This window comes from Paramormyrops kingsleyae, chromosome 21 (assembly GCF_048594095.1).
Source record: "Paramormyrops kingsleyae isolate MSU_618 chromosome 21, PKINGS_0.4, whole genome shotgun sequence".
NCBI lineage: Eukaryota > Metazoa > Chordata > Actinopteri > Osteoglossiformes > Mormyridae > Paramormyrops > Paramormyrops kingsleyae.
This window is the reverse complement of record NC_132817.1, coordinates 1,887,451-1,910,130: the sequence shown is the minus strand read 5'-3', so window position 1 is coordinate 1,910,130 and position 22,680 is coordinate 1,887,451. Positions and strand designations below refer to the sequence as shown.

Genomic DNA, 22,680 nt, shown 5'->3' with positions numbered 1-22,680 from the left:
AAAGAGCGAGTGGGCCTGCTTCCACACGGCTGTGTTTATTCCCTCTCCACTCTGCTCCTCCTCTATCTGCTCCCTCCTTTGACCCGTCCTACAAGCCGCCCATGTTCTAGTGCGTAATCCCGGCACGTGTCCGGCCTGCATGTGCAGATCTTAAGGCTGCCGGGTTCTTTGGCATGGCTCCCGCAAAAATTGTCTGCTGCTTCGTGCTTCCTGCTAGAGACAAACGGAGGATGTGATTCAGGAAGTGCGTGTGTCCCTCCCAGCCGCCGCACTGCACCGTGCTGTAAGAAGAGCCACCGTCCTGCCTAGAGTTCATAAGCTCCGCAGCCTCAGACTTTGCACAAGAATTTTCTGGGGTGGGTGTAAGAACAAGGGATTAAGGGAAAAAACAGCAGGAGGAGTTAAACGATGGATTACTCCTTCAGTATCCACAGAATGATGCCATTGTTTCACCCAGCCATGTTGGACATGAAACAACATTTACAAAACAAGCAGCACATCTCTTAAGCTCCAATTCACACTGGCAATTAAAGGCCCTTTCTGCAAATGTCTGTGCAAATAAAGGCTGCTTGTGGTCTGAGGTGGGTGTTTGCTGAAGATGATCCATGGAGCCAAGTCCTCTCCATGGTGCCCCCTGTAGGTCTGGGCTGAAGATGATGAAGGCTCTTGCAGACCTGCACCTCGCACCCCAACCCTGTGGGGGCAGTAGAGGATGGCTGAGGCCAGGGGCGCATGGCTTTCAGGGCACCGAGCGCAAGGCTCACTCATCACCATAATTACCCAACATGACCCACAGATTAGAATCAGGCTTCTTCACTGCGGGTGTGGCTGGGAAAGGGGAGCGGGCAGCTGCAGACGGCCGGGGTTGCGATTGCTAATGCAGCTTTGCACAAGTAGTGTGCCACTGTCTGAGATGCACCTGTGGAGGGAAATGTTTGGCTGACGTAATGCCGAGGCATCTGCACCCACACATAAGGCACAGAAACTCCCCCCCATGCCTGGGGAGGATTAAGGCCTTCCTGTCACTGGCCCCGGACTGGATGGGCAGGTTTTTCTGGGGGCCGAGATTGCCCTGCGTGGCCTCTGTCCTTGCTGCCTGGCCTGGGGCAAAGATGCATCCAGGAGCGGTGAGATCGGTATCTGTGTCTCGCGGCCTCTGCTCTGATACCTCTGGGATCTTTTTGTATGCCCTCTGTGGCCCCAGATCAGCCCTGAGGGAGGCAAACATTGCCCTCCTCCTGGAAGATTAAAGAATCCTCTCAGTGACTTTGTTAGGGTGACCAGGCCATAGAGATTGAGGACAGTGATATGCTGTGCATGCACCAAGCCTTTAGTCTCAGTTTATCATTTTAATAAGCTCTGTTATTCTAACAGACAGTCATACATAATGCAGCCAAACATGTTGTCTGGCTATAAAAAATTAATGTACAAGATAAATCACGTTGTCTGCAATCATGGTGTCTGCTGATTCCCAACGAAGCAGTGAGCTATTTTAATATTTGCCACCACAGCTACGTTCTGTCTGCAGAAGTAACGTAATATCTGTATACCAGTGGCCCCGTCGCCGTGACCCCCATGCGCGTGAGGTTCTGGGACAGCGGCCCGGTCGCCGTGACCCCCGTGCGCGTGAGGTTCTGGGACAGCGGCCCGGTCGCCGTGACCCCCGTGTGCGTGAGGTTCTGGGACAGCGGCCCCGTCGCCGTAACCCCCCAGTGCGTGAGGTTCTGGGACAGCGGCCCCGTCGCCGTAACCCCCCAGTGCGTGAGGTTCTGGGACAGAGGCCCCATTAAGCCCCTTCACACCTGTGTTGGGCTGTATGCAGAGCATGGTCACCTGTTGCAAGTGAGATTAGCCCCTACAAGTCGCTGCCCCTGATGTCTGTTTTATTTGAATTGAGTATTTTTCTACTGTCAAATGAATGTTTGTTTCATAGGTGGACGATAGCTGATTTGTAGTACATTTTATTAAATGCCTTTTGATAGGACACGAGCTCACCCTCAGCACCAAGGAATCCGTTGGCTGGTTTTGGCTTCATTGCAGGTTATAAAGTTTTGCCATTAGCAAGATGACAATAGCAGGTGTTAGCTCTTTATTCTCCTTTTTACGAGCACTACACAGCTTTGCCCTTAGGTAGCAGGGTTAGTGCTGGGGCGTAGGGGGTTTGGGAGCGATGAGTGCTGACCCCGAGCTGAGTCAGGTGGCCCTCCTGTCTCAGAGCTTCTGACCCGGTCACACACTGACGTGAGTGACCTGCCCTCACTGCCACTCATGGGGCCCCAGGGCTCGGCTCCTCCTGTCACGTGCTGGCATGAAGAGCAGCTGTGAAAACAGAGGAAGAGCAGCAGTGTGGAGAGGGTGTGGTGCCCTGTTGGCACACTGGCGACCCGAGTTCTGGAGGGAGCAAGTGGCCGCCCTGGCGGGCACAGACTTGCACAGCACAGACATGCACAGCACAGACACGCAGGGGACATGGGTCCTGGACAGGGAGGGTGGTCGCCCCTGCAGAGACTTTCCTATTTCTCTGGGGAATTTAGGAGGGATTTCTCAGAAAAGCTGTGTTTCTGAGATCTGTGAGGCTCAGCTACACAGTGAGCTGTGTTTCTGCAGACTGTGAGGTTCAGTTACGCACCGAGCTGCGTTCTGCTATTCACCTGAGGGGAAACAAGTTTGCTCTATGGTCTAGAGGATGCACTTTTAAATTTCGTTGCTGTGGAAACAACAATGACAATAAAGCATCTGATCTGAACTGATCTGATCTGATCCATAGAACAACACAGACTCCAGGTGAATGATAAGACAAACACAGCAAATGCTGTCCTCGCTCTGGATGAAGTGCGATTTGACATCACACACTGCTGGCATTTAGCAATTTATCCTGACTGCACTGAGTTATTTCACATGTTTGGGAAGCAGAGGACAGATAGGCTCATCTTAGCATAGCCTGCTGCTGCACTGAGCCGAACAGCCAACATGTCACATAGCTTTGCATGTAATAAGTACTGAAATGAAATGGAATAGTCTCTCACTCAAACTTACTGGGGGCTTAAAGAGGCCAAAACATCAGCCTAGATTTTGTGTACATCCATCCATCCATCCATCCATCCATCCTTTTGTAATTGTCAGTATCTACTAGTGGCGAGTCCACGTCTCTGTAAATCAGACCAGTGCTGCAGTTGCTTTCGGCGGATGAATTAACTCATGATCATGTGACATAAATATTCCAAACCTGAACTGAAGGGTACCTGAATGTGACGTTTTACTGATGAAGGTCTTCAGCTTCCAGGAATTTCACAAGAAACCATTTTAGTGATTTTTTTAGTCTGTAGTTAATGGACCTGTTTTATATGTTTTTCACAGACTTTCAGCATATTCAGCGGATCATTAGACTGTCTGCTTAGTTATATGATTTGTTTTATATTCTTATACATTACGTATTATATGATTTGTTATATATCATACATTATACAATTTGTTGTATATTGCTATTTCAGCTTGCGTTGCCACATTGGTGTGGTAGTGCCTTGATTAGCAAGGTCACTGGACACCCCCCCCCCCCAGTCCAAACACATGCAGTTGGAGTTGCCAAAATGTCTTTAAGCGTGAATGTGTGTGTGAATACTGGGTGTGTCCTGCGATGGGTTGGGTGGTTGGATCTTATGTATTGTTTTATATATCTGCTGTTATGTATTGTTATATGCCCGCTGTTTTATATATATACACACATACATTTTTATATATATATATACACTTATATATATGCTGTTATATATTGTTATACACATGCCAATCACAGGGAAAGGGGGCTAGGGGTGTAGAGTGAGCTGCTGGGCAGGTCTGGTCCCCCACTGGGCCCTTGGCCCCCAGCAGGGCAGCCCAAAGGCTAGGGCAGGCCTGTGATTGTAGCCCCCCGCAGGGCCTGAAAGGGGCCCTCCCCTCTTCCAATTACCAGGCCGGGCCCCCGCAATACAAGGGTTTACAGCACCAATCCAATCAGATCTGCAGGCAATAGAGGGCAAGAAGAAAGGAAGCTGGCAGGTAGTAATGGCAGCCTGAATGGCTACGGCATTCCAGCGTGTGCTCCGTCACCTCCGGCAGGTGTGCCACACAGCGCCACCTTCTCCTAACGCATGGCACCAGCCACACTGCTGCGCTGCCCACCGCCTTCAGCCAAGGTAAGGAGTCAGAAAGAGATCTCTACTCCATCAGGTCTAATTACAGCGGTGGTGAGTGCCTCTTGGGAAATACCAATCAAACGGCCATATTTCAGGTCTGTCCATCTTCCCCCTACTTAGCCATCTTGGCAGCACAGGGCACACATGTCTGGTCCCGTGCTCCAAATGCAGGGGGAGGTTCTTAAATCTACAAGTTCACTCATATTCTAGGTATAAAATCAAGCCTAACCTGATTTTTTTGGCTTCACCCAATGACTAAGCACTGAAATCAAAGTCATACACGTCCACACCCTGGTTGAAAGGCTCCACAAGGACCAGAAGGAACAGTGTGAGTGAGACTAAGCCAGAGAGAGCCAATGGCTAAGAACCTGAGACCTGTAGTTACATGTGGAGGTCCTGGCCTGTGCGAGCGTGCCAGCAGGGGGCGGGGCCTGTGCGAGCGTGCCAGCGGGGGGCGGGGCCTGTGCGAGCGTGCCAGCGGGGGGCGGGGCTTTTGCTGCTCAGCCGCTCTGTCTTCATCTTGCTGTTCCACTGCTTGTCATTCCTGAATCCCAGGCTGGGCTGTAAGTTATGATTCGAGCAGCATCCGTGTGCCAGTGGGACATGTATACGTCATGTGCTGTGTTTGGGGACAACTCTGTGCCGAATGATAGGCTGCAGAAGACTCTGAGAGTCGGACCGTCTCGTTTCAGGCATCTGGTGTTATTGTACTGTATGGAATGTGGAAAATGTTTGTTGTATATTTATGTGCATAAGGTGGCAGAGACCCTAGACATGTGAAGAGTGAGAGACTGGGAAGGTCCCAGCACTGGAGGCCGTGTCTGGCCAGGGTAGACCCCCTCCCTGGCTCCAGCGCTTTGTGATGCTAGACACTGCATTTCTAGAGTCGTTCCTCCCAATTCGCAACCCAGTTTCATCGTCGATTTGGTCTGTCAGACAGGATCATCCACAATATCGGTCCTGTACTCATGCCCAGGGGCCAGGGTGTGGCTTCCTGAAAAACTACTCGGTCACGTGGCACCACAGCAGTACTGCTGCAGATGCAGGAGAGCAGAGAAGCCTGAAGAACAGGCTGTCCTGTGATGTGTCACTTAAACAGACTATTTGGATGGTGTAAACGCCCTTACTGATCAGCACTGTAACTCTGTCCAGGCTGAGGTGCCCTCAGATCCCAGGCTAATTAAAGTCAGATCAGGGTGGACATTTGGGTCTGCATCCACAGCTGCAGGTGTGAGATGATCAGGTTACGGCCAGAGAAATATGCTGCCCTTGCACTGTCCATGGGGAAAACTTTCACAGAATTCACAGGTTCAGATTGTATTTGGTGGTTAGGGTTAGGGAGGTAATGACAGGTAATGACATTTATTAAGATGGGAGAAGATCAGCCTGAGGAGCCAAAACCAAGAAAAGCATGGAGATCGGGCTGAAGAGGAGGAGAAACAGATGGAAGATCAGACTGAGGAGGAGAAACAATGCAGCCAAAGATGGAGAATCAGACAGGAGATGAGAAATGAGGTTGGAGACATCATGGGATAGTTGGCAGGCTGCAGGTTTGTCCTCCTGTAGCATGCGTGTCCCAAGGCATCTTCTCCTAAATGGGTTCTGTCTGTCTGGCTTCATCCTGTCCTCCACAGCCCTCATTGGGCTGGTCTCTGCACTTCATTTTACACGCGTGGCCTTTCAGAGTGGGGGGGCCGCGGCTTGGGAACACCATCTCTCTCGCTGGCTGTCAGGAAGCTGGCGTTTTGCTCTTCACTCTCCTGTTGTCTTTGGCAGCAGTTTCTCTGTCTGTAAAACATTCATTACTCATTATTTTTGTACAATAAAACCTGAAACGCCACAATATCTCTAACTTCTGTCATTCTGCCAGGAATTCCTCTGGAATCTAGAGTCTCGGTTTCAAAGTTTCCTGTGAAAAGTTATCAGCATTGATGTATCAGATAAGATGCACAAAACACTTGATTTTCCTTTTTCGTGCATCAGTTTATTAAATAATTTTGTTGTAGAGAAGGCTCTAAAATTCCCTCAGGGCATAGTTTAGTTTTTAAATGAGTATGCAGTAATTGCAAAGATAAACTAAATAAACTATTTCAACAGTTAGTGCTGAGTTTAAAGACTGGAACTGGAAGACTGTTTATCTTCAAGCTGCACCGTGTGGCATCGTTAACTAAATATTTACCCTCATTAAAGACCTTGCTTTTCTGTATTTAACAGCACTATTTCAGTAACCAGTAAAACTAAAATGTAACTGTATACACACTAAAAAGTTTGTCCTGTAACAACTCCTCACCTGCTGGCTAATGGGGGATTAAAGGGTTTTAACGCACCAAGAGTACTGCAGTCTTCAGAAAGTAAACTCAGAAAAACATTTAAAAAGGCCTCTTCTCCAAGTTGTACAGAGTGAGTGTCTGTGTGTGTGTGTGTGTGTGTGTGTATATGCAGTTTGCCTGTGCTTTGGAGCACACAGACAGAGTGGGACATAAAGGCAGTGATCCCCCCCCCCCTTCCCCTGTGAGTGCGCAGGGCTGTCTGGGCAGGTAGGGGCTGTGGGGGGGCACTGTGGTAACAGGCCTCCTGTGGAGAGGGGCCTCCTCCCTGCTGCCTAGGGCCCCGGCCTGCACACCGGGGGGCCCGACTGCCACTGCGGCGCAGGCACTCGCTCTGCGCAGCTCCAGGCCACACTGGGCCCGCGGCCTGTAATTTACTGGCCTGGCTTTTTGTTCTAAATTTTTCACAGGGGGTCAGGTGGGCTGGGTGGGGCTCGCTCGTTATTTGGGTGCTCTCAGCATTTATTTTTCAGCATTTAACTTCACGTTTCACATCAAAGGGGCGAACCTCAGAAGCCTGCTTATCAGTTCCCATTTGACTTTGTGTGCTGAGAACAGGCTGCCTGTTGTACATACATGTTTCCTTATGGCTTGAGACAGATTTTCGAGGCACAGAAACAATGGGCGCTTTGTGCTTCACACAGGTGTGAAAAGCCCCCCCACTGACAGACTGATGTCGGTCAGAGCCAGACAGTGTGCTGCTCTGCTCAAACTGGCACGCATCTCTATCACCATCCCCTCGTCCAGCCAAACTGGTGAGACTTTTTACGGTCAGCAAAGCCCTGACCTCGTAAAGCAGAGCAAATACACCCTATATCCGTTTGCAGTCTTAGGCAGTTCAAGAAAATGTTTAAAGCTATTTATCTGGGCAGTAAGTATATATTAGCTCAGAAAAAATCTATTTAACCTTACAGATATAACACAGATATAACCCCTAGACATAACACAATAAAAACTATCTTTGAAAAGTCACTGATATTGTGTTTGATGGGATGAAGATGTCTTTGGTACCCAAACCGCTACTCAGAGACTCCTAAGTCACTCCATGTAGGTGGTACGTTTCACCACCAGCTCACCTAATTTATTACTGAGATTAATTACATAACTCAGAGAGATGCTGGAGGGCCCCCATCAGGGCGCCTGCACTCTGAGCCAGCAGATCGGAACGTCTGCTGCCACACCGTCTGTCACAACCCCCCAGTGTTGTTATGGCGACATATATGCACAGGATGTTCACTGCTCCTGCACCTGTATTATTCGGGATTCGTCATTCCCCAGTTACCCCCTTGTTCATGACAGGGGAAGCTGTTCCTGCAGGCTTGTCTCTGACCACTGGGAGGCGCTCCCTTCTGAGAGCAGGAGTAGGCCTTCTCTACAGCAGGCCTTTCCGCCGTTAACCAGGGTTCGAGGAGCCTGCCCAGGTGAGGCATCTCTCCACACCTCCGCCAGCTTTAACTGCACTCAGAAAACAAAGCACAGACACATGCCACAGTGGGTGGGACCGCCGTGATCACATGACATCTACAAGGGAAATTTGTTGGGCAAGAGAGAAGTATTTAACTTCATAGTATAGTCATAGTATGTTTTCTGTATTCTTTTTACATCCAATATGTACTGAAATAGCCTTTTCCTTTTGGATGGGGTGTGGGTAGGGCGGGGGGTGGAGATGGTAAATTTAGTTCAGCCACCGGGTCCCAGTTGACCTCCAAGCCCCAGGGAGCAGGGAGTATTTAGATGATGGACACGCTTGGCACCACTTGCCAGATCAAAGCCCCCCCCGAGCACCATCCCAGATAAGGACCCAATGAACAAAACTCAGGAGGACATAAATGACAGTGGCCTGTAAGAGCAGCCCGATCCACTGCTCTCTGCCTCATGTTACACCACAGAGAGTTAGTAAAAGCAGCCAATAACACCAATGTAGCAGAAATAATCAACGTTCCGAAAATAAAAGGAATGTTGCTTTTTAGGGGGGCTGTAATGGATTTGTTGAGGAAGGTCTGTCGGTGCGATAACATGCCATAATTAGCATGAGTGGACAGTGACTCAGAACCAGCGAGCTGCCCACAGACCCCTGGGGCCCTCGGGGGCCCTGTGGTCACAGCGCTGTTCTTGTGGCACCACTCAGCCCCAACCAGACCAGTTTGTTTGGAGAATGGCTTCCCCAAGAAAGGCTGCTTCAGAGACACTGGCACAGACGGCAGGAATTTCCGGAACAGCTGTAATTCCATGGAATTCCAAAAAGTGAAGATGTTACAATTCCTGAGTCATGCCACCCCAAGAATATCAAGAGCAGAGAAGGGAGTGCTATGGGATTCGGGGTCATGGTGTGACACTGCTGCCTGCGAGCAGACAAAGGGCTCCCCGCATTTCGAGGAGGGGATCACTTGCTCTTTTGTGTGGAAGTTCAGAGTTCACCGCTCTTGGTCATTCCTGGAGGCCTTGTGGACCAATGTGTGTTTGCAGAATTAGAGGTGTATCTGGTGTTGAAACGTTGGCGAGGGTAATGTGATGACTTCGGTATGGTGGCTATTCTTAATCTGAAGGATTAAAGGACATGGAGTCAGGCCTAGTGTGGTGTGTGGAGATCCCAAGCTTCCGGTCGTCTGCCTGTTTTTGTTCGTCTATGAATTTTATTGCTGCTATTTTTGAAAGCAATACTTTTTCTAAGTGACACGTGGGGTCCTTCACGTCAGCTCTCCGGAAAGATGATGGGAAAATGGCCTTTAATCTCTCTGTCAGCACTAACGGAAAAAGCCATCAGCCCCATATTTGGCAAAATACGATTGTCAAAAACAACATGTTTTTCTAGAGGCCGTGAATGTTGACTTTGGGCCTCTTATCTCCCCCATCAGGCATAATTGTGTAATTGGCCCTTGTCGTCGTGTGGTCACCGTTGATGCTATCTGGGCTGTTTCAGGAGCACTTGTGGAAGCTGACAGGGAGCCTTCCGCTGTGTATCGATGGAGAGCCCGTGCTGTGTGGGCGGCCATGGGAAGTGGCACAGCATCGCTGTCCTGTTCTTTGTTCTCCATGCCGTTTTCTCTCTGCTGTCATTTCCACCTCGGCAGTGGCTGAAACCGGGGAGGGGGAGCCCAAGCCGGACGCCCCCCAGCCTCCCTGATGCCTGGATCAAAGCGGATCTCTGGCCGCAGTGCCGTTTCCCCACCACATGAAACGCCAGGACCTGGTCATGTGACCATCTGTAAAGATCCTACTGATGACGGTCGATATTTGATATGGGAAAAAACATCCAAGTGCAGATGAACTGAAGCAAAAGGGGCGGCTTGCAGAGCCTGGAATAGCGGCATAGCCTTGAACAGCACGTATAGCCTCAAACGATGCCCTCTGCGTCTGTCCCACAGTGCTACATCCCCCCATTACCTTGCTCTCAGGTTTTAGTGACTGCTCATTCAGGTTATTGGGCACTTTTCCACTGCACCAGCCACTGTGTGCCGTTATAGACGTAGAAACTGGCACCAGCGCCAAATGACATTACAACGCAAGGCAGGGTATTTTGTACTGAATTCGAAAAATGGCTGTAGTATATCACAGGGCTGGACAATGTGTGATATTAATACCAGCATTGCATGTTATTCACATGCAATATTCACATCAATAGTATATTTTTAAAAATCAATTTATGGTTTATATCCACTGCTTTTACATAGGCACTGCATGCGTTCTCCAAGACAATCATAATCATTTTCATCCTTGCCGTTCAAATCACTCCTAGGCAGATTTGTAAGATATTTATGTTAAAGTCTTATTTTACTTTATAAATATCCAAATATTTATTGCAGCAAAATAATATTGTGTCCGAGTTCATTATACTTTAAGCTTTGTCATGCCATCCTGACCTTGTGTCTGTTCGTTCTGCCAGATCGCACCTCTCTTTATCCACACGTCCATTATTTGTTACCTTTTTTTTTTACTTCGTTTATCATTATTTTCTGAGTTTGTACATTTTTTCAAGGTGCCGTTTCTATTGTGTTTCAGGAACAATACAAGGCAGGCTATTTGCATACAAAAATGGTAAAGAAGCATTTCATGTACCACCTCAAAATACCAAAAGTTTCAAAAAGTACCAAAGAAGTACCCGAGCTGGTTTGGTCCTTTAGATACTGGAACTTATGATACTGGTACTCGACCGGAAGGTCAATGGAAAAGGGAAAGTACCGAAAATACCGTACCAAAAGTACAGTACCTGGTGCGGTGGAAAAGCAAGTAATGTAGCTGCCTTCTGTGAGCCTCGGTGAGTTACTCCTTCAGAAATAGGTGTTCTCTACACTGTTATCTCACAATACAAATAAAAATGTAATAGTGACTCATTGAAGACCTTGCACTGGCTGTTCTTCTGTCACATTTGTTATCTGATGCCGGCTCCCTGCTGACCAGCCGCAAGCCGAACAGCTGCTTTGGACAGTTTGAAGGCAGTTAGTCAGTCAGTTAGGGCTGGGCACATAAACAGTCTCACGGTGACGAAGTGTGAGCTGGCAGCCCTCCTTTCCCTCCTGCAGTGTAGCCACGTCAGTCGGCCCTGCTGGGGGCAGCCTATCCTCACGGGAATATCTGCCTTCGGGCCTGCTGCTGGTGCCATGGGTATCAGTGCTAATCGTGGCCGGCCGGCGGGGCAGGGAGCAGGCTGGGGGAGATAGCGGACCGGCACCAACGGCCCCGACGGCGGGCGGGAGCTGATAAACCTCTCAGACTCCTCCACCGATAGACAGATGCTTTTCTCAGAATCATGAGCGACTGGCTTGATCTGTGAGGTGATCCTTACGGCGTCCCCTCGGCCTGCAGCATGCGGCGCAGCAGACGGGTCCCCTGCACGGCCATCAGAGTGCCTGCCTGTATCTATTGGGCGGAGTCTCAGAGCCTCAGCAAAGTGCAGGATTACATCAACATGTATGTCTTTGGGATTATACCCTAATGGCCCAATACAGCCTTTAATGAGCAAAAGATTGTCTTTCCTGTCCAGGAAGTGTTGGTGTTACCATGGAGAGCGCATGTTTGCAGGCCATTACATTCAGCAGGACAAACAGAGCTGACTGTGGAGCCGTTACCCTTGCTGTGAGACACACTGCGTTCACACATGATAAGGCGGCTGTGGGATTCAGCTAGGGTGACCACCTAATCCATGTCAGGAGGGACACTATGAGCTACTTCAGCTTTTACGAACTACTTTAAAGCTGAAATGATTCTGTGTTCTGCTAAAATGTTTGGTTAGTTCCTAGATTGAAAGACTCATCCAGCTGTTTCGCATTAACATTACTGACACATATGCATGATTATAGGAGACTGACCAATCAGCATACGGCAAGAACCCAGTGCTTAAGTGAAATCCTGGTCCTTTTAATTGAAATGTATGAAATGGTAGTTTACAAATCCTGTTGTAGCTCATAGTGTCCCTCCTGACATGGATTAGGTGGTCACCCTAGATTCAGCAGAATCGCACTTCTAAGCAGGACTTCGGCCCTGGAGCTTCTGAGGAAACCAGAAAGTCACTGTAAAGTGAGGTAAAGCTCAGATGATGGGATGGCAGAAGATCACCACCACTGTTAAGCTGGTAGGTCCTGGTGTCCTGGGTGCAAACCCACTCCTTACGACAGTGAGTATATGGACACATTTCCCTATGTCTCCACTTCATCATAATGCCGCAGTTCCTCCATCTTCAATTCCTCATACTTCCACCTTTAGAGCTCCATAACTCCTCTGTTTCTTCATCTTAAATTTCCCATACCCCCACCTCCACTATAGCTACCCCCCTAACAGTACCATAAATCCTGTAACTCTTCACCACAGCACAGATCTTATTGTCTTCCCAGCCTCACTCTGAACTCACCACTGATCCCAGGTCAAATTACAACCATAAACTGCTTATATGATCCCTCTGTTGAAGAAAGAAAATGGGCCTTTTTATACTGTTCTGCAGCCTAATTGGCCTTTATCTCCTGCTCCTCTGGCTAATTTCATTAGAATCAGCATTTCTCACAGACACCGTTATGCAAAGTAAAGCCTTTACGTTTGCTCTCCACCTAAGGGATGTACGCTCGTTTGAGGGCTCAGCACTTGTTGAAGCTGTTTGCTTTGTGTCCGTTGTCATTGTCTCGCGTGCCTGTCAGGCTCTAGCCCTTGTCCTTCGTTCGGTCCGTGTCCAGTAGCGTCTCTACTCTTTGTGGATCTGCCTAAAGCACAGTTCTGTGCTGTGAGGATTCTGCCAGGCTGCAAAACCAGCAGAATGTCAAGGACTTCCCTCTAGAAATGCACAAGGCATTAAGGCCAGAGCTGGGAGGGAGCAAAAATGTGGACTGTCTGCAGGCGCCCAAGGACCGGACTGGGAAACACTGGCATGTGGCCATCGCTCTTTGAGATCTTTCTTTTAGCAGAAACCTTGCTGATGTGAAAAAGCTGCAAATGTCTGTCTGAGTGACTTGCTCGGCTCTGCTCTGCTCACAGTCGGCACATTTTGAAGCAAAGAAACACATGCAGCCAGAAAGGTGGTCCAGAACCAGAACTGAGGGTCAAGTGTGGGTCGTCAGGTAGCAATGGTGGTACTGCCTTAAGGTGTCACCTGGTCGTGTTTCCTGTCATCCATTAACCTCAGGTAACATGTGGCATGTGGGAGTCTTGATGGGGGCTGAGAGATGAGAGGTAACGTGAAAATTTAGGTGACAGTATCTAAAGGGAGACAGAGGTGGGGGGCTGTGGCCCCCGTTAGCAGGACAGCTAAAGGAGAGGCAGAGTCAGTGTGAGTCAGCAAACTGCAGCCGTTAGCACACAGCGGTGTGAGGGTTAGGGGCGCCTTGCTGTGCTCTGGGTGACCAGTGACCATGTGGAGCCAAAGCGAGGAGCAGAGCTGCTGCTGGGACCTCAGAGCCTCACGCGGAATTAGGCCGTAGCTAGAGGCAGAGTCCTCAGCTATCAGATGCATACATAACAGACTCGACGTCTTTTTGTTCCTTATGGTCTATAGATGTATATATAAACATTGCATTGACTTAAACTGCAGCCGATAGCGTGTTGTTCAAACGTTAACTGTGGGTCCCGTCACGGGCCTGCCCCCCCCCCCCCCCCCCCCAGTCTCTTCTGTCTGATGGCACAGCCATGTTTACCTCTCCCCGCAGTTAAATGGACTGAGCGATGGCACTGCTTTGAGCGGGGGCCACTCTGACCCACGCTGGAGACAATGACCCTGTTCTGCACATTCCTCCCCACTAAAGTGAGTCTGGGATTCAGCTGGACAAAAAGGCCATGTTTGTTCACGTTCAGGTGCATTTTTTCAAATGGACAATTTAGCAAACTGAAATGTCAGTGAGCATTTCACAGTGCATGGAGCCTGACTAAAGCCAAAGAGGTCCTTCAGCCCACCCCCAACTGTATCAGGACACTTATGGACCTGGGGGGGGGGGGGGGACCTGGACATCCCATCTCACAGGAATTTCAGACAGGCCCAGAGAGAAGGATGTGAATTGAACTGGAGTTTGAAAAATAGGCCTGAAAATCTGGCAGATTTATTTCCTCATGGTTACAAGGTTTGCACTAGTGAACCTTAACCAAACTGAACCAAATTTAAGATAAGCACACCCAGGGACATTTGTGAAAAGGTGTGTGTGAGCTTCGCCCCTTCCAGGGAATAGAAAAGCAGTAAATCCATAGTGAATTGCATTAGAAGTCGCTCCTGAAGGTGGCTCAGTGTGTGTGTGTGTGTGTGTGTGTGTGGTCCAGGTATACATTATACCTCTGTGTTATAAAAACCTGTTATTTTGACATTGTGGGGACATTTTTTTCGGTCCCCACAAAGATGTAAAAAAGATATAAAAAATCTATGACTGCAATTAAAAGACTAGAAATGTAAAAAGTCTTGTGTTATGTTTGGTTACTTATGGCTAAGGTTAGGGTTGGGTAGGGCTTAAGGTTGTCATTGTTGCGATTAGGGTTTTTCCCATAGAAATAAATGGGGAGTCCCCAGGAAGATATGAGTACAGGTGTGTGTGTCTGTGTGTCTGCAGTTCAGTTACTTCATCTTCCGTGCTGAGATGTGAAAAGATGAAAAAGTGACGGCAAGTTGGAATAGGGCTCCCTGGCATCTCTTTTGTGAGGAATGGAGTCTGAAAAAGCACCTTGTAGGTGTCCTTTTGCCCCCCGCAAAAGAGAATGAAACACTGAAAGATGGTTTTGTGTCCCCAGACTAGCCAATCCCCCCAGCCCCCCCCCTCCCCCAAAGGCTGCGACTTCTCATGTGGGGACAAAGAAGTGAGAAGGGACATGAGTGACAAACAGCCAGGGGCTCAGCGTCGGGGCCACATGTCACACGCAGTCCGGAGTGCGTGTAGCTGACCAGCGTTCGGGACACAGGGCTTGGCTTTTAGATGTGCCTGTGCACACACCTGTGTCTGTGACATTAGCGTGTAGCTGACCAGCGTTCGGGACACAGGGCTTGGCTTTTAGATGTGCCTGTGCACACACCTGTGTCTGTGACATTAGCGTGTAGCTGGCCAGCGTTCGGGACACAGGGCTTGGCTTTTAGATGTGCCTGTGCACACACCTGTGTCTGTGACATTAGCGTGTAGCTGGCCAGCGTTCGGGACACAGGGCTTGGCTTTTAGATGTGCCTGTGCACATACCTGTGTCTGTGACATTAGTGTATACTTGGCCATAGTTAGGGACACAGGGCTTGGCTTTTAGATGTGCCTGTGCACACGCCTGTGTCTGTGACATTACCGTGTAACTGGCCAGAATTTGGAACACAGGGCTTGGTTTTTAGATGTGCCTGTGCACACACCTGTGTCTGTGACATTAGCGTGTAGCTGGCCAGCGTTCGGGTGCGTGGCTCAGTTGTTTTACACGCCTGTGTCTGTGATGTTAGCATGTAGCTGGCTGGCATTCAGGGCATGAGGCTTGGCTGTTAAACGCACCTATGCTCACACCCGTGTCCATGACGTTAATGTGTGGCTTCACTGGAGGTTTGATGTTGCTGTCCCTCTGTGCTTACATGTGCCTCAGTCAATCCATCATCACGGCTATGTCATTAACAGGCCATTGTAGTGGAGGACACAGCAGCCCCGGGCGTCCCGAGACCCCCAGAATCAACATAAGTGGCACATATGAGACCATGTGACCTGGCCATTACCATAGTGCCTGGTGAGCCCACAGGGTGACTGAATAAGGGCTGGTCAGCAGCCTGACATTTCATGGATCCGGGCATGTCTTCCCCTGGCTACCCATTGATAAATTAGAAAAATGCGTGTCCTTGGCAGCCTCCAAGCGTTAATTTCTGATTACTAATGATTACTATTCTGGAGCCAGCAGATTAGGCTGTAATTGATTTGCAGGATGTCAGAGAAAAAGCAGAGAGTGAAACAGGAAGAGCACAGAGGCAGGGAAACAGGGTGAGAGAATTTGGAGAGGGGAATAAAGGTGGCCATTCAGCCCGTCAGAGATGAAAGGTGCTTTGGGCACCTTCTGCCACACTCACGTACGCCTGTTTGACCTGCTTGCACATTACAATGTGTTTGATTCATATGCGCATCCAGGACACTGTGTCAATATTCAGGCACGCAGCTAACGAAACTGTCTCTAACAAGGCAGCAGTCACAAGGGCTGTGAGCCAGCGGCTCCTTAATCAAATCTTTCCTCTTTATGGGTAGGACTGCTGCCTCCAGGGTTAGAGGTTGAATCCACCCCGCTACCGTGTGTGTGCAGCTTGCATGCTCTCCCTCTGTTGTGTTAGCTTCCTCTGGCAGGGGAGCCACTTCTCCCCATAGTCCAAAGACGTGCATAGTGAATGAGAGTCCGTTTTGTAATTATTATGTTCTGGGGACCAGATTTCCCCAAAATGTGATAAAAACCTGTTACTTTCCACCTTGTGGGGACATTTTTTCAGTCCCCACAAGGATAACCTCAGTTTATTAAAAATCTGTGGCTGCAATCAAAAAACTGAAAATGCCAAAGTCTTGTACTTTCTCTAGTTATTTATGGTTAAGGTTAGGGCTAGGTAGGGATTAAGGCTGTCATACTTGGAATTGGGCTTATGTCCATAGAAATGAATGAAGAGTCCCCACAAAGATATGAATATGTGGTATGAGCGTGTGTGTGTGTGTGTGTGTGTTACCACGAGCTGTATATGCAGTTGGATGGATGGATGAGGCAGAAATCTTGCATATTGCAAAACAGTCAAAATGTCATTTGAAATTTAAGCAATAAAACATTTTCTTAGAAGCAGTCCCTAGAGACCATATTACAGACAGAACTTAACATATAAGAGCAGATTAGTCTATGAGAGCTTTTGCTTGACGTCACTGCTGGATGCCCCCCCCCCCCTGGTTCTGCATGCCCTGTTGTCCCTCTGTTGTCCCCCTGTCGTCCCCCATCACTGCCGCTCTCTTGTCTCCCATCTGTCCCCAGGCCTAGATCATGGTTCAGTGGCAGTGAAAAAGAAGACTGGAAAAACAGTGAAGTGAAATCATGGTTGGGAGGGGAGTAGCAGGGGAAGCCTTCAAACACAGGTATTCGCCATGTTAGCACACCTTTGTGTGGGATTACTGGGCCTCCCTACCCCAATCAATAAGGCACTCATAATCCGCAGTGTGACAGCTCACTGAAAGCCGGCCTGTAACCTACCGCTGTGTTGTTTTACACTGCCTGGGCTTGGCAACAAAATATAGGCTTGTCGTGTTCCTGGTTTTGTGGTGTTTGCTTTTAAATGGCTGACTGATGGCTTGCCTCACACACTGAGGCAGACCCTCTGTCTACCCCCTTCCCATGACTCTCTGCCTCTCCCCTTTCCATGACCCTCTGCCTTTCCACTTACCATGAACCCCTGCTTATCCCTGTCCCCTGACTCTCTTTCTCCCCTTTTCTGTGACCCTCTGCCTCTCCTCTTCCCATGGGCCTCTGCCTCTCCTCTTTTCTGTGACCCTCTGCCTCTGTGAGACTGCCTGGTCCAGCTCCTCAATCCATCCTCTACAGGTTGGGCCAACAATCTGCCATAATCAGTGCTGAAAGTGGTGATGGGCTGTCAGGCAGCAGTGCAGGTCCCCAGACATGTGTCGGCCAAGCATGGTGTGGCTTACAGGGTGTCTGACACAGAGACTGATGCCTCTGTCTATCGTTTTTGTTCAGAAAAACTCAGATCTCTTGTCTTGAATGTCTCAGATACAGTCGCCTCACTGAGGCCAATTTGCAATGATTAATCCTATAATGTGAGTAAATAATGCAAATAGATTTAAGGATAGTGTCATACATATCAATTTGCATGTGCATGACTGGAATGCAGAGGTGGAATCTGCTCAGCCATGTTCTCCTTTTTTCAGCTCACCAGTCAGTCCAAAGCAGTGACTCCAAGGCAGTGAAGAGACTCACTCTGTGAAAGAGGCTGATCTCAAATGGAGAGAAACTTCTGTAAAGGAGAGAGAGGAGGAGAACATGCAGAGGTACGTGGGCGGGCAGGGAGTAGCTGGTGTAGGGGGTGGGGGAGCGCGTGTAGGGGGAGTGCAGCCAGCAAGATGGTGGCCCCCCAACATAGACCCAGTTCCCTAAAAACAACAAGTAGATGATGAGGACTGTCATACAGTTCATTTTGTTACAGATGTTTTTTCACAATGTAACTTTCCTGTTTTCTGCAGCTGGGCGATGACCAAAATGGGGACCACACTTTCCTCAAAAAAGAAGCATCAGCAATTGAAAATCACACAAAAGTGTCATTTGGAATATCTCCATGTAAACATGTACAGTACCGTGCAAAAGTCTTAACTAACACAAAAATTCACTGATATCTTGCTGGATGGCTAGATGAGCATCATTCCAGTTCCCAAACCTCTCCTCAGCCATTCCATGTATTTGTTACATTTCACCACCAGCTCACTTAATTAATTAATTGAATTAGTTTGAAAAAGTCAATGGCATATTAATTAGCCATATGAGGCGTGCTAGGGGTCGAGTCAAAAAACATGGGTGTATTAGATGGCTGCTGTAAATGCTGTGCTGACTTTAGGAGATGTTTTGAAATGGTTAAGCTGACTAACTTAGACAAGCACAATAGTATGGTTTTACACCAGCATGAAGATCATTTAAATATCACTCTCTTTGGCTGCCTAAGACTTATGCACATACTGTATGGGCAGAGCTGGACATTCTGGGGGCCGTGATAAAATGTCACCTTGGAGTTTTCAATCTGAAGAAATATGGACCCCCTGTGGTAGAATTTGCCAAGCAGAGGTTCCACAAGCATATAAGTTAATGTTATTTTTTCTTATTCGGAGGCACCTATAAAATGCTGGGCCCTTTGAACCCGCCATGGTGTCTAAGCCCCTATAGCACCCCCTGCCAGCGGGCATTATGCATAGCGTGTGGGAGGTGAGACAGACCCATGCCTTTCCCTGCAGCAGGGCCACTAGAGAGGAAATCACAATCATCATAATTGTAAATGTAATCATAATAATAATTATAAGAGGAGGAGGAGGAGGAGGAAGAAGAAGAGAACTAGAGACTGGCTTGAGAAAACAGCATTTCCCTGTTGATAGACAGGGGGCACGGTTATGTGCCTGCTGAAGAGAGTCAGCAGTCAGCAGCACGGAGATGGTGAAGGTGACTGCTGATCACTGCTGGCTCAGCTCGCCGCCTCTCATGGCGCAGGGGACTGTGGTGGTCCCTAGGCCCCCCCTGTCGCCAGTTCGCTACAGAAAAGTCTGTTTACATAAAATACTCACCAAAAGTCTTTTATAACTCCACAGCCCTGGTTTTTATTGTAAAATAGTGTATAGGCCTTTATCTTCCCACATTGCAACTGATTCTGGACCAGATCCACCCGCATCTCCTTCAGTCTGGGTGCCAATGACATTCGGGCAGGAGAGTCTGCACCAGAATCTGTCCAGAGTTATAAGAAGCAGTTATAAGAATCTGAGGGGCGATTGCCCCACATAGCAAGATGAGTCTGAACTGGATCTGGGGCAAACATTGTTTATAAATCGCCACTGTTCCGTAAAATGGATCTGGCCTGGCCTGTATCTGCACCACAGTCAAAAGTTAAAGTCTGTGGGCCCTTGAGCAAGGCTCTTAACTCCAAGCTTAATGGCATGTGGTCTGACTTCCAAGAGATGGAGCGTATGAAGATGATGGAGCAAGTGAAAAGATATGTAGCCATAATGAATAAGATCATTTATTACGTGTTGGCCCAGCATCTTAATCCATTGAATTTAAGCACAGCTACACTCTTCAGCTTCTTCATATCTCTTCACTTGCTCCATCATCATCATATGTTCCTCCTCCACCATCATCATCATATGCCCCATATCTTGGAAGTCAGACCACATGGCATTGAGCTTGGAGTTAAGGGCCCTGCTCAAGGAGCCACAGACATGTAACCATTCTACCAGGGCTGGGACTCAAACCAAGGACCTCCTGTTCACAAGCACAGAGACTTAGTCCACTGAGCCACTCACCACAAATGTATGTGAAGCCAGGATCCTAGAGCAGAACTGGTCAGCAGTCAATCTGGAAATAAATGAGCTACATTTAACAAACATGTTTTATTTGCACAAGTACAGGTTTTTTATACTCATTTTTTCCAGACTGACTGCTGACCAGTTCTGCTCCAGGATCCTACCACAACTGATGTGGCTGGAGAGTGTCTCAGTGGGCTAAGTCTCGGTGCTTGGGAAGCTGGAGGTCACTGGTTCGAGCACCAGCCCCTGTGCCATGGTTACATGTCTGTGGGCCTTTAACTCAAAGCCATGTGGTCTGACTACCAAGGTATAGGGAGTAGGTGAGGAGATATGTGGCTGTACTAATGTGAATAAAATCATTTATTAGAGTGTTGGCCCAGCATCCTAGCTCCTCCATCATCATCTTACACTCTATCTTCTTATTCTCCATACCTTGGAAGTTAGACCACATGGCATTGAGCTTGGAGTTAAGAGCCTTGCTCAAGGACCCATAGACAACCATTGCACCAGGCCTGGGGCTTGAACCAGTGACTTCTTGTTCATGAGCACAGAGACTTAAACCACTGAGCCACATACCACCGACATATGATAAGGCTGGATCCTGGAGCAGAACTGGTCAGCAGTCAGTATGGAAAACAATGAGCTAATTTAAGAAACATGCTTCATTTGTGTAAGTACATCAGAATGCTCCTATTCACTTACCCCACCTTACTCTCCATAACTCGGGGGTCATAGTGCAGAGAGTCAGCTAATGTGCAGAGTCCTCTGCCGAGGCTGGGCTTGAACCAGCAACCTTCAGAACAGAACTGAGCCCACTGAGCCACTCACAGAGACCATTTAACCCTGATCTGAATTTAAATTTTGCCTCTAGTGCAGATACAGGCCAGATTTGTTAATATTCAATGTGAATCTGGCCCATAGCTGTTTCAAATCCAAAAACTAAAAGACACCAGGCCAAATCTGGTTTACTGATCTGCGGCAATTTGGCCCAGATCTGGATCAGACTAATTTTGCTATGTGGGATTTCATATCTGCTGTGTTTGCTTTCTCTGAATTTGATTACATCTGGTGCTTGAACACAAGGTGCAATGCAGGTGTATAGAACGAGCTGAACAAAATCATTCTGTGAATCGTTTTTGCTGTAATTAGAATCTAATCCAAGTGTTTATATGTAATTAAACTTACAATCATTTGTTATTGACGTTAGAATCAATATAAAATATTAAAAATAATGGGAAGGTTTTTCTGTCACATACTAGATACTAGGCCTCCTAGAGCTTTAAGATGAAGTATTAATTTAATATCAATGACTTTTTAATAATATTGATATATTGGTTATACTTGCCAGTACAGGCTTAATAATAATAATAATAATAGTAATAATAATAATAATAATAATAATAATAATAATAATAATAATCTCTAACATACACATGCGAAAAAAAGTGGAAAGCGAAAGTTCAGAGCAGTGATGTTAGGAAAGGTGTCTACATTTCGTTCCGGAAACCTCTCCGTTTCCATTTCCACTTGGCTCAAGACTGAACGGATTTGGATTTGCGTAGGCGGTTTAAAAATAACCGAGGTATAAAGGCACAGAATAAAAATGGTTCCGATACATTCCCCGCTAGGCAGACTAACCTAACCAGTTATCAACAAAAGAAAGATCTGTAAAATCGTCACTGTAAGAACTGTATTAAAGCGCAACATAAAGCATATTCACCTGAGTGCAATTCTTTGAGCACAAATAAGAGGAGTTTCTTTCCAAACGGGGTGCTTTTAAACGTGAACGCGCAGTTAAATACCAGCAACATGTTTATCCTTTTAAATAACTTTAAAGCAAAGACACTTCAAATTTAACGTTGTTATAATGTCATTTTAAATAACTGAATTACGGCTATTCGTAAAATATTTGTAAAGATTGCTGGTAACGATATCATGAAACGTAAATAAAGCCCTGAATAGTTAAAAATGTTACTTAATGCTAAATGTAAGAAAATACAAATTAATGTTAAATGTCAAAAGATGACGTTTACGGTTATTTTCGCCACTATCACAGTATTAGAATATCAGTAATAATATTAAACTTGCTCTAACCGTACGTCCATCCATCCATCTTCTAATAAACTGTCCTGGGCAGGGGGGCTGGAGCATATCTTGATGCTACTACGTTGACTGAAAGTAATTAAATGAAAAGTGTCATTAAAAGTCATGTAATCCGTGGATTTTAGGGCTTGGAAAATAGTTGGTTTAATACTTAAAATTAAACAGTTGTTAGTTGCTCTAGTTAATATAATAATATATAATTCTGAATTCCTAATTAAAATGTTGATTTTATTTTTTATAAGACTTACACAACATTGACATTTAAAGTCATTGTTCCAATATTATCAGCTTTGAATTGTTGGTCATTTGTTGGTTGCCTCGTTGTAATTCTGGTAACATTCCGAAATAATTTAGATTTTAGATTTGTTATAGGACTATGATTATTGGTTATCAAGCTGTTTGAAATACTAAATTGCACACAATTTGTCACAGGCCGTGGGAAGTACCGTTTCTTTCATTTTTGCTACGTACCCTAATGATTTACATAATAATTCAACTGAAAGGCGCGGTTTGCATGAAGACCATTAGCGACCGTGTCTCCGAACTGTTTGCTACTGAGATTACCCTTGTTTCGATAGCTTCGTGAATTAGCATAGTTTCACGAGTGTTTGTTTAAATGTTAAACAACCGAGA

At 47.3% G+C, this 22,680-nt stretch overlaps 1 long non-coding RNA gene across 2 annotated transcripts; it reads right to left on the bottom strand.

Moving 5' to 3' along the window:
• Window positions 1-5,255: 5,255 nt before the first annotated feature.
• Window positions 5,256-22,108, bottom strand: LOC111846000 (uncharacterized). Of its 2 annotated transcripts, none has more exons than XR_002838788.2 (4): window positions 22,039-22,108; window positions 19,942-19,993; window positions 19,210-19,366; window positions 5,256-5,960 (listed from the first exon to the last, which is right to left on the bottom strand). It is a non-coding gene; the product is annotated as an uncharacterized lncRNA (long non-coding RNA). The 2 variants fall into 2 exon arrangements; XR_011984581.1 differs by lacking the exon at window positions 22,039-22,108 and adding an exon at window positions 20,647-21,034.
• Window positions 22,109-22,680: the final 572 nt, after the last annotated feature.